This window comes from Venturia canescens, chromosome 1 (assembly GCF_019457755.1).
Source record: "Venturia canescens isolate UGA chromosome 1, ASM1945775v1, whole genome shotgun sequence".
Taxonomy (NCBI): Eukaryota; Metazoa; Arthropoda; class Insecta; order Hymenoptera; family Ichneumonidae; genus Venturia; species Venturia canescens.
In genome coordinates this window covers 29,769,263-29,782,249 of record NC_057421.1, presented here as the reverse complement: position 1 = coordinate 29,782,249, position 12,987 = coordinate 29,769,263, and the positions used below count along the sequence as shown (strand labels likewise).

Sequence of the window (12,987 nt, the reverse complement as noted above, 5' to 3'; positions counted from 1 at the left end):
GCAATATTCTCAGCAACCTGTGCCATGTATTTTTATCTGAGTCCAAAATTCATACATCGCAATATTCGGTCTTCTATATTTATCTCGAATCACATCTGATCGAAACATTCCGATACTTGTATTCGAAAATATGACCAACGTTTGTACGTACCCAGTGAACAAAGTATATAACCTATGCATATAGATTATTCGTAAATCAGGTAGAGTTTTTTGGTGACCCAACTTTTCCAACAGCCAAGAGGGTTCGATCATCTACAATTCGATTGGAATACGCGTTCATGGACTTTTATAGGCATAAAAAACAACGCTTCTCAGGGGCCTCTCATTTTTTCGTTCTCTCACTTTCACGTGCTTATATATCGATCTGCGCACTATCGATTTGCTGGATCGAATCATAATTCATTAAAGTATCACGTTATGATAGCATCGATATTTCCTGGATCGCAGAGAGATCAGAATCTACTTTATGGGAATCGAAACGTTTTCCCATAAATTATAGAACTTTTCTTCCTTCAATTCGACGAGCCCAAGTATCCATAATAATCGAGAAAATATATTCTTTCGGTGAGGATATGACAGATCGAGTGGAAAGAGGACATCTAACTTTTCTTGACTTATTTTCAGATATCAACAGCAGTAAAGTCGTAGTGGAATTGGGGAACTAAGATAGAGCTTGATGTCCGACGTCCAAAGAAATCTCATCACTCGCAACGTCGAGTTATCCACATTTAACGAGTTATAGCCCAGAAACATGTTTCTATTTCGTCACAGCCACATTCTTCGCGATTCTAGAACTGCAAATGGCAAATGGCTTTGCCAATTTCACGTATGCACAAACTCGTCGTGTCCATGTGTCACGTAAAATCCCGGAGGCTCAAGTGCACCAAAATCTGGAATGGCACATCGAACAAGAGATAGCAAAACGTGAGAATATATGCAAGCGTAAATATACGTGTTTGCCTACATAATATGTATGCATGAGAATGAGATGGTGCGGATTCAACCATGCAGAGCTATACGTAAGACAAGCATAGCAGCGCGGGAATCTCCGGGGTGGAAAATTTTATCGGAAGACGTTAGGCTCGGGTCACTGATTGTCGGCGTCAACCCGGCTCTCGCTATCGTCCCGAAGACTAATGATTACTCCATGTACTTTCCGTTCACGTATGTGAGTACATGGACAAGTATATAAATCTCATAACTTACTAAGGCACTTGCCTGTGCGCTGCAAGCTTGAAATCTATAGCTCGAAACTAATAAATGTCCGCGTGATCATTTCGACACATTACGCGAGCAATGTACCGAAAGTAATAACGAGTGAGGACTCACACTTTCCGTATTATATTTTCGAACGTCGATGAAAAAACAGGTGAAAATGCCAAACCGGGAATTTAGTTACCGGAAAATTCTCCGATCGAGCAACCGAATAATCTTGGTTTATGATCTCAACTTAAATTTGTTACTGCACAAAGGCATAATGAGAGTAAGAAAATACCTTCGCAACAGGTATACAACTAATTGGCGCAATCGTCGCCAAGTCAAAGGCTCGTTAGTCAGAGTGATAAAGAAATGAGTTATTGCAGCGAGACGCTGTTATGATTACACCGCGGGCGATAGGAAACGCATATTTACGGAGATCGCGTGTGTGGCTTGACAGTAATACAGAAGTTACGCATACAACATGTTGCTATGACAATTGCATACACCGATTTTCAATTGTGATTTGTTTTTCCGTGGAGTTCTTTATGTATCGCCTTCTGTCAACAATATTTCCATGTCGCACTCTTATTTTCAGATTGAAGCTGTCCATCCGACGTTCGAATGCTCCCGTATTTCGTAAATTCAACAGATTTTTTAAAATTTAACAAGGTTCTTCGAAATATAACGGACATGAATTTTTCCCCGCAAATATGTCTAAAATTTATTCATAAGTAATATTAAAAAAAACAACAACAACATTTTCAGATTTTTTCGTTTTATTTTGAATCAGAGTTTTGATTTTTGAGCCAGAAAAGCAACGGAACTCTGATGAAGTGCTGAAAAATAATACAATGAACATGCGCTCCGTATACTCGCTGCTGTTTTCTTTCGACATATCTTCTAACGATGAACCGAGATAGAAATAGCAGGTTCGAATTTTATCGTAACCACAGGTACAGTTTCTAACGAAAAAAAGTGGTTGTGGTTTACGTAGTTACTGTCTGCGTATTCGTACGTGAAACACGTTATCTCGCTCTCTTTTTTAGGCTTTTTCAGCCTGCATCGTGATATCTCTATTTTTTGGTTATCCACCGGCAATTCCGGAATTGGATTGAACGTAAAATTGAAGCAGCATATGGCCTCTGTTCGACGAAATACGATCGACATTTTTCGTCGCAGTTCCACCACTGCTCCTGCAATACAGGCCACCTAACACTCAACTACAGTAATAGGATTCGTACACTACGGAGAGAGCTTGGAATACAAATCGATCCGCAAAATCCTCACAGCTTCTCTTTCTAAATACTTATTTACTTTAGACCTGAGGCTGAAGAAAAAACCGGGAATGTAGCAATGAAGACATAAATGATTGCTAAGAACTGGCTGTCAGTTTTCGTTTAAGTTACAATGCTTCACGGAACTGGACAGCTGGTAAAAATAGTTTGAAAAGTAATCCACTTGGCGATCACCGATGATGATTCGTCTAATTTATTACAGTGGGATGTGAAATAGACTCGTGTAATTTTTTATTTTCATTTTAGTTTGCCGAATCATTGGGTCAAGACGGCTGCAACACGTTTAAACGATAAAAAACCCAATCAACATCAAAGGGAGTGTAATTGTTTGAAAGTGTAGGGGAATATTCTTCCATTTAATATTGAAAAACTCACTCTGAATTCTGTATTAAATAACTGGTGATGGGAGGGACTTGAAAAAAATATGTAAACAAACACATGATGACAATACTAGAAACGATACTTGATATGAACACAGATAAGAGTTGGGAAAAGTTTGTTCCGACAGTAAACGCACGTTGAAAGTTTTTAACACGCAAAACATTCTTAATGCTGCAATGCACATCGAGGAGTATGTGGTAGCAGGGGACCCTCAAAAGTTTAACGTCTGAAAGTCTCCACTTGGCATGTTAGCCAAACAGCACGAGATCTCTTATTTCGTACACGAATCGCGAACATATCTCGAACTACTAAAGCATCGGGTGTGAGGGTGATAACGTGAAACGGATGGATGGATAGGCAAGTGGTGAGGAGCGAAAAAAGGGAGGTAGAAGGAGGATTTAGGGCACGATGTGCCAAGAACGTTTTTATAAATTTAATTTGAATCGTTCATAGGTATACCACGATCTTGGCAAGGCCTCGGCAGCTTATGTGCCTTCCTCTTCTCTTTTCACTTCATTTTCTCTTGTCCCCAGCTTCTGTGGAAACCCATCTCATTCCCTTAAGCCAACCGAGCCTTCAACTTTGTGCTTCTACAAACGAATTTTTATTCCCTTATACACCTTCTGCTTTGTTCGATTTCTCGTGTTGAAACTGCAGTGGCGTAGATCTTGATCATGCGCAGAAATATGCTACGAGAAAACAAAACGCCTTCTACGTTCCAGTGGAGATAACTCTAAAACCGCAGCAGCACACCCGAAAAACGGAAGCTGTACACGAATGAAAAACAGAGAAAAATATGCGAAGTGACGGCAACCGCATCAATTTGCAACTGTTTATATCCGAGAATTTTACGCCGAAACGCATTCAGTCCGCCGAATTATTGTCTGTAAAATCAAATTAAAGCATCGAAATATTTTAACACACTGTTGCCATAAAATTAGACGTCTTTTTGCTGAAATTTTTGCTGAAATCACAAAAACACTAACGCTACTGACATGCAAACGCAAATCAGACAACGTTTTTTGTTTTTAAAATTTCATGTCTTCATTAAATTCAACAAGCTTAGACTACTGAGGTGCTGAAATCGACCAATTGAATTTCGTTATCTCCGATATTTTAATTTAATGCAGCACCATCTTTCATCTCATAAAATGAATGATTTTTATGACTGTATGAATTTTGCGATCAACGTAGTTTACGATATCATTAAATTGACTTAATTAATTTTTTTTCTGAGTTTACATTCCTGTGTGCTCTTTTAGTAATGATTAATTGATGTAACAATGAGTATTTTAGTTTCCTAACTATTCTCATTATTCGGAAATTTTATGAAACAACTCCTCATGAAAACTTTGACAAAATTCAACCCGAAGTTCGTCAAAATAAAATACGTATTAAATTTAATTACATCCACACTAGTGTTGAAACTGCTTCGTATGCAGTTTTGGAATTAATGGTCAGCAATAGAATTGTCATTAATTAGAGAAGCCAAACACCGAATAATAATTGCATCAGCGTATCATCGTCGGATCGAAAAGCACGATGAGTTGATTGTTATTCGGAAAAAGGTATCTGCTAGTCAGTGGTTATAAGACCTGATTTCAATTCACGTTTCAATTTTTTTAGCAATTAAAATGGCAGAATGCTATTGACCGTATTAAATTTATCTGCTCCACACACAAGCAGAAATGGAGCTATTATAAATTTTTCTATATCTGGAAAATACAGGAAAGGGACTGCAGCTTAATGAGAAAGGACGTATTTTTTGAAGGTTGTTAGAACTTTCAAGGGGAATTTAAGAAACATCGTCGAGTTTTCATCACAGTATAAACAAAGATTGAAAGTTTGATCATGCTAACGGTGCGGTGCCAAACACATTTGTTGGTATATTGCGAGTTACGATCCATCGAGAAGCCGTCTTGCGGATTCATCTTTCATGGGACATACATCGTTTTCTCATCTCGTTGCCCACTTCCCGAGGGTACGTCCTACTGAGACTCCCCCATGAATGTGTCTCTCTGTATCCTGTATTTTATAACTCTATCGCAGAAATCCGGGATAAAAAAGGGGATCGAGACTGCCAGCTTTGCATTATGTTCACGGTCACATAGTCACCGGAAATTTACCTTCGTCGGCTCTAAGGAAAGTCATTTTTAGCGGATAAACTTTTGCGAACTCATCCTCCAATCGAACCTGAATTTTCAAAGTACAACTAGTCACTGAATCGTCCATTCGCGATCTGTGAAAGTACTAAAACCTTCTCAGCTTACAACATAATTTCAAAAGCGGTTGAAATATTATTTTTAATATTTCACAACTCACGGCCGTCATGGAGCCGGTCATAAACCGAGCACTTACTGGAAAATATTCCTGGAAAATATATTTCGTAGCGGCGATAAACATTTTGGAACGCTTTTTAAGTACGGCCAGAGCAAAATATAAAATAATTACCAGAAATAAACGAAGAAAATTGTCGTGTGTATCTCAACGATAATTGAAAGTCTACAGTTTGTTCTCTACAGAAAAATTTCACACCACCAATTAACACCCAAATTACGGAGCAAAGGGCTACTGAAATAGCTCCGATTACAACCATATGTGGTCATAATTAAAAAACGAGTGTGAGTATATTTGCACCCGTACATTATTTCTTGTTTGCTGTTGTCGATCAGGGATGATTTGTGTTGTGAGGTTCCTCGTATTCTCACAAAAAATTTGCAAAGATCCAATTTTTAAATGAATCTGATGTAACCAACGAAAAACAAGTACGAAAATAAATAACTATAAAAATTTGTATTTAGTCCACAAGTTAATCATGTGCTCGATTTGATGGTTACAGGGAGAAAACTTGTTGGGTTACTATAGAAGAAAAGTTCAAAGTGGGAGAGGAAGATACATAAAAACAGGAAGGAAGTCGGATAAAAATCGAGAAAAGAGTCGTAAGAATCGTAAAGAATGAGAAAAAGCGGAAGTGGAAAACAATCGTAAGAAACGGTGACAATCGATATCTTTCTTCTTTCACGTAACTAATATACGAGTCTTTTTACAGCAATTTGTCAAAAACTTCACGAGATATTCAAACTTTCATAGGATTTCGAAGGATTTGATTTTTTTTAAAACTTTAATCATCCGAAATAAATGCTCGATTCCTAGATGAAAAACGTCGTTAGATACTTAAATTATTTTTCAACCGATTAATGTTTATAGAAAACCTCATCGGAGCAACTCGATATGGATATTAGCGAGCATTTCCAAATTAGAGAATGAAAAACAATTGTAGAATCGTGATTGAGAAACATTTGCGCAATTTTTAAAAAATTTTCAACAATTGAAAAATTAAATTTGTAAAATTGTCGTTGCATTGAGCTTGCACAAAGATTTCGAAAAGAATCGAATCTGTTCTCAAAACTCATAGAACATTATCAAACTATTTCATCTGGAACGTACTATATTATACATTGAAGACTAGTCGAGCTGCTTCAACAGTTGAAGAATAAAAACAAGAGCAGACTCCAAGCGTCGTTGAACAGGATTATAACTGTATTGAAAGGTTGCCCATGTTCTAGGGACCTCGTGAAGCCATTCATGAGTTATTCATTCTCATATCCGGAGATATTCCGTATTCTTTGTAAACAATACCATGTTCTGTTTTGTTTTACGATTTCTTTTCATCTTTGCCAGAAACATGGATCAAGGATGACGTTTAGGACAAAATTCATCTGCATATTTTTGCTGGTGCTCAGGAAGATTTTTTCGATTGAAAAAGTCGTTCAAATATTCTCAGTGCATTAAGAAATTATTATTAAAACGGATTCACCGTGACGCGCTCGGCGCTATCTAATGTGTTGAGATCGACTGAATTCTAATTGAGTGCATACTAAATCCGGACTGTCAATTTGAGCGTTTAAGGCTATAAGCATGAAATTGCATTACTTTGTTTTTAGGACCGTCTTTTCACATATGCTGTCTAAGGTATGGATACTAAGGTATGAATATTCACATCAATAAACGTCGTAATCACTAATAAGTATAATTTATTTCGAGGAAAAACGCTGTCTTCTGTAATTTCAAATCAGTCTTCGGAGCATTTCAACTCTGAAAATTGAAATCACCAGATCGAAAAACTGAAATTTTCCGGACGAAGAATGATCAATTACTGTAGGTGTAAGTACAGCTTTGTATTATTTAATCAATGAATGGCTGATCTTATCCCAAAAAATTTTCTCCGTGAAATAATTGAGTTTCGTCCACCATTTATTGAAGGAATAAAACATTGTTCCATTTTGGTAAAAGTGGTGCAGAAGATACGTAAACGGAATTGTCAAATGCAATACGACGAGACACGAGAAGGGTAATATTCATAAATTATGAAGGTTGATAGTGCACAGAGTAACCACCTTTTCCATTTGTTTCGACGCAAAATCCTCTACGGTAACGAACTCGAAGTAAGAGTCGAGAGTTCTCTCCGATTCTCTCCTTTCAGCTCTCCAGCATAATCACCAACCAGCGCTTTAGAACCTCGATCCCTACTGTTTGTCTTGTGTGTATAGAATAACAACACTAAGTCTATAGAGCAAGGATTGACAGAAGCTTTTCCTTTGACGTTTTTGAGCGCAAGGGATGTACACTTCCCCCCGCCTTGACGATGATCATGAACATCTATTGTATTTTTCTCTTTGAGAAAAAGGAAGCATTTCGAAGCAGTAAGAAGCCTCAGCCATCACCAAAGATATGTTTTTTCGAAAGAGAAAAACATCGATAGTAAACACCACGCAGGAACACCCAACAGGAAGCCTCAGTAAGGGTTGAGGCTTCCAGTTTCTCCTCGTAGAAAAGTAGAACAATGAAATAAGGGAATTTTGTGATACTTTCAAAATATTTGAAAAATTCAATATTTCAGAAGAAAAAATGCACATATGGATATAATAATGCATAAATGCATAATAGATCGTACCGATAATGCGTGCGTATCCGATATCATCAATTGTAATCCAATTAAAACCATATCGCTCAGTTTGGAGGATAAATTAGTTGTGCTTGAATCATCGATTTTACATCAATAATATTTGACCTACATTCAAACCTTCGCCGCGGCCACGCGTTCGCCGAACCTTTATCCCTCTCGAATATATCGCCACGCGCGCCGATTTCAATGATTGATGCTTAATTAACGGAACGATAGATTCCGAGCTCGTCAAGGATGAAAAAATTGGCAATTCAATCGTAAATTTATAAAGACGTCTGGAAGAGGAAGAATGAGGTAATGGTGAGCTTGATTTATTACACGATTATTCCAGTGAATCAAGCAGAATTTAGTATCGAGAATGAACGGTGTTCAAATGGATTATACATATTTTGAAAAAAAAATATAGCTTAGCATTATTTTGGATTAATGTAGCAGATAAGAGTCAATTGAACTAACATATGTTCCTGATGAATAAAAAAGTCTGTTTACAGGCACTCCATTCTCAATGAGCCCTCGATCCATGTTTTTAAAAATATTATATTATTTTTTTGTTTTTATTTTTTTTTTTAATTGAATTAGTGGAATTTTTAATGATTAATTCATACAGTTTGTCGAAATTTCTTGCGAAAAAATCATAAAGCGGAGGTGTGGACGAAAAAAATTTGATGTGAACCAACTGAACCCCGCAATTTATCCTGCCTCTTTTTCTCACCATTTCGCTTGGGAAAGAGATGCTTGAACTTACTGCACCAATTCTCTTCTTCTCCAGCTTAAGTGGACTGTGGAGTTGAAGTGGAAGCTGAGAGGATCGTTGGCTCGGGAGAGCGAAGGGTAAAACCGCTGAGATCAACGGGACACAGAGAGCTCTCTCTTTCCTTTTTTCTTAAACCAGAGAGGGTAATCTGGTATGTACTCTCTAATGTTTTTGTATAGGGCTGCAACACATGTGGCAAAGAAAGAAGGGAAAAGGAAAAGGCGAGGGAAGAGCTTGTTTGGCAGATAGGTCTGTATATCCTATATTTATCTCAACGTATATTTATCTCAATGTTTCTCCGTGAGATGGCTTGAATTGCTTCCTAATTGATGCTCAACTGTTGAACGCCCGTTGTGTATGGGCGTCCCTGATAAACCAGTCTGCGACACCTCCCCCAGTCAAATCCGTTCTCCCTTCTGATGTACATGCTATCTCTGTTCCTATGTGTGTACGTACTCGACTAGATTCGAATGTGACCGGAGAAAACCACGAACTCACCATTCCATCCGGAGCTACATCCTGCCGTGCCTTGCAACATCCTCGATTTTACCTTAAATGTTTCACAGTCAATTCTGATGGCATCCGTGTACTTGGCTTGGCAGTTTAGAGGATTAAAGGAAATGGTGCAAAATTCATTTTTTCGAATGAACAAAGATATTATCTCTGGTACATGTTCTTATGAAGAACGTCGAAGATTTAACTGATAAACGTGTCTGCTGGATCCACATTTCAATGATAAAGACCCGAAAACTCGGAATTACATTTTTTCCCAATTCGCATTTCATAAAAATTGTATTGAATCATTGAATTAACCTCATCAAATCTGTTTTTGTAAACATATTCTTTCTGGAATTATAGCCATCTGTTCCAGTACAATGAACTTTTGCGAAACCTACGGTTTCCTGACTTTTCTTCTCCTTCATCCTTGTCGTGTAGGTAGATATATTATTATAGAAGGAATAAATTTCAATGTGATACTCACGAAACTTCGAAAATGAGGAACAAGGCAAGCCGATATTTCAATTAAACTTGTGCACCTTTCCGAGTAACGATACGGCCATCAATGAAGTTAATTACAATCCGTTTTAAAAGTTTCTACATTTTTTATGGATTCCGCGAGTGCAAAATATTGTCAGAGCTGTTAGAAATCCCTCCTCAGTTAGTAGGCCCTAGAGATGAACGCAACGATCAATTGATCGATACTTTGCTGGACCACTATATGGTATGCCATCTCCACTTGGAGATTGCTGTTCTATTTCTATCACTCTCTTGCACTATCGCCGCGAAACCGCGTGTTAACTATAGCGCCTGTATTCCGATACGTACCCATAATATCAGTACGTATTAATGCATGAGGCATTTCAAGACGAAAAAACAAACATCAGTCGGTGATGCTGAAATAATTTGCTTAAAATATGAAATATATGATTTCTGTAGACCCATTGCTGAGTCATTGTGAATTGTTTGTTATGAACTATTTTGAAATGGTGTGACAAAAAAAAATATGAAAAATGTTTAGATGATGTTGCGTTATGTATGATAGGCTTAAAGTAAAAATAAAAATGAATTCAGTTTAGAAAAATCGACATCGCATCGGAATGCATTAAAAATTTCTGAAATTTGCAACAAATTTTTCCTGCTCTATTTGAGAAATATATTTAATGGAAAATATACAAAAAGACAAGATTGATGTGCAGGATTATGATAAAGCTGCAAAACCCTAGGAATTCCCAGTTTCCGATTTCGTCTAGAATGTCTTGTATAGTTGGGAGCAGATAACATTTAGCGCGCCTATTTCACGCCGTTCTGCCAGAAACCACTTCTCAATGTGGCCTCGTCCTCGGCTTCGTCGTCATCGTCAGACTCCGTCGAATCCCCGGATTCAACGATATTGCGCGATGGTATCGGTGTGGAGAACTGACGTTATTTATGCGGGAAATTTTGGCGCAACGGATACTACGGGTCACTGCAAATCGACGCAACGCCGACCACCGTAGATAGCGAAAAAAATTTAATTAAAAAAGGACAAAGAATATACAATTGCATTGAATGCAACTTCACGCAGCTGAATATATACGGAATTGTGCCACTTAAGTGAATGTAAAATTTCGTTTCCCGTTTTCCATCTGGCTACTTGCCAGTTCTTTACTACCGACTCTTTCGTTTCGAATCCCCTATGAACGAAGGAAATCCAACCCGTTTTCGAAATCGACGAAATAAACTTCTGTCCTCGGTAGATAGGTCATTGATATCCAAGATATTTTCAACAATGATTTTTCAGGAAAAATATTTTGTAGAACCTTTACAGAAACTTCCAAGAGGAATCATTCATTCAATCTTTCAAAATGTGGGGCTGCATAAATCTCTAATCACTGAGGAACACAAGCATATCACATCAATATTTTTTTTGGATCAATATAAAAAATGCTGCAAATTAAAATTTGCAAATTGCTTCCTCAAGATGGTCAAGATGCACGATGCTCAAAGCTTACTCTATGAGGTGCTATATTTTTCATTTTGGCTTCCTCATGGAGGAAGCTTCGAGCATCGTGCATCTTGACCATCTTGAGGAAGCAATTTGCAAATTTTTATTTGCAGCATTTTTTTGTATACAAGGAAATAATGTATTTTCTCTACCTTCTTTTACGAACTTTAATTTATCTCTTTGTTTAAATTCATAAAAAAAAAAAAACTAAATGACGAGCCATCAGAAAAAACAGTTTGCAACTTTCAATTTTCATCATTTTTCTATTTACATTGAAATTAAAGAAAATTTCGACAACTTTGCTGGAAAGTATAGAGGAAGTGCAGACTTATATACAATATCTTATAAAATTTCCAAAAATTGAAGCGGTTGGACGATTTTTTGAAAAACTCATATTTTCGTAAAATTCAAAATGTCATAAAATTTGAACCGCTCAACCGATATTCCCCAAATTCAATACCAACCTTCCCATTATGATAGTCTATTTAAAAAAAAAAAATTATTAATAAATCTCTAAATTTTCGAAAGTTAGAGCGCCGACACGCTTTTCATGAAAATTTCAAAACGTCGTCAGATTCGTAATTTTTTAAAAATTCTGACAAAATTATCAGAGAGTGAAGAGCTTGCATAGATTAACATCTGTGCAAAACGGTAGCCCTGTATCTCAAACTGCTTCCGAGTTATAAGCGTTTGAATTTTTCAGTGCCATAACATACACACACACACACACATGCGCGCGCGCGCGCGCGGACATTTTTTCTAGATATGATTTTGAGCACATGGACATTGAAAACTAGAAAAAAAAATTTTTCATCGTCACAAAGCTTCCTCGATGAGGAAGCAAAATGAAGAATATGAAATATAGTTTAATTCATGCACTATTTTTGTACGAGTACTGTCACAAATAATTGGAATTCGAAGTAATCATTAAATTCAAATTCATTCGTTCATACGCTTGCAAATCGTTTTTATATTGGACTATTATATCTTGGCTCGACTAATAGTACAAATACTACAGAATCCTACGAATTTATCTGACCTGGCACGAGACATGATGATTTTACGTTATATACTCTCTATGTACCAAATATGATTGTTGAACGGGAGCTAATATACTATGCACAAGAGACACGAGCAGGAGTAGTATAGGTATGGATCTGCTAAGCGGCATCATGAATATCGCTTCGATCATCTCCTCATCAGCTCGCTAAGCCCCATGCACACATGCATACATCATACGCATATCTTCATATACGACATTCCGCGTGGGATTTTCATTTCAAGACCCTGATCCTCGTACGAGATCAAATTGGATATAAACTAAAATTTACGAGCCTAAAAAATCATTAGCAAATTGTTATGAGTCCGATGAATCAATAGCCCATTTTGCTGACAACTTCAATGTATCTTTGGAAAAATAAAAGAGCTTTGTTGAACAGTCTCCGTAGTTGGATTGTCGGAATTACAAAAATAATATAATGATTCTGGTGGAAGAAGTCTCTAGAAAATCTCGCAAAGACCTCTGTAGAAGTCTCGCGCACTAGGACCGTTAGAGGAACTTTCTTTCCCAGAAAGTCTCATCGAGGCTGTTTTCGAGACTTTTCGTAACTTTTTATACTAGTTTTGCAGAGAGAAAATCTCAGGAACTGCCTTTGCGAGACTAGCGAGAAAATTTCATAAAAAGTTTCGGGAGCAGTCTCTGTGAGATTATCGAAAAAATTTTAGAAAAAAACAATTCTCAGAGAATTTTTTTTCTCACGTGAGTATTCAATGGCCTACTCTTATTCAGAACTGCGTTTTTTCACCTTAAAGTTTCTGTCTTTATCGGTAAGGTAGTATCCCGAAAATAGTACTCTTTTGATTTGGGCATCGGAAATATTTTAGAAACATTTTCTGCACTCTTTTC

The 12,987-nt window shown here is 37.1% G+C and overlaps 1 protein-coding gene and 2 long non-coding RNA genes across 7 annotated transcripts in view; 2 read left to right on the top strand and 1 right to left on the bottom strand.

Moving 5' to 3' along the window:
- The window catches only part of shaker (Potassium voltage-gated channel protein Shaker), a 203,604-nt gene that overhangs the window by 67,282 nt on the left and 123,335 nt on the right, over positions 1–12,987 (bottom strand). The gene's annotated exons all lie outside the window — the stretch shown is intronic.
- Positions 627–1,903, top strand: LOC122419255 (uncharacterized). Its single transcript, XR_006262862.1, has 3 exons — positions 627–924; positions 1,012–1,168; positions 1,796–1,903. It is a non-coding gene; the product is annotated as an uncharacterized lncRNA (long non-coding RNA).
- LOC122419254 (uncharacterized) lies at positions 6,501–9,476 on the top strand. The gene is made up of 3 exons (XR_006262861.1): positions 6,501–7,674; positions 7,777–8,136; positions 8,612–9,476. It is a non-coding gene; the product is annotated as an uncharacterized lncRNA (long non-coding RNA).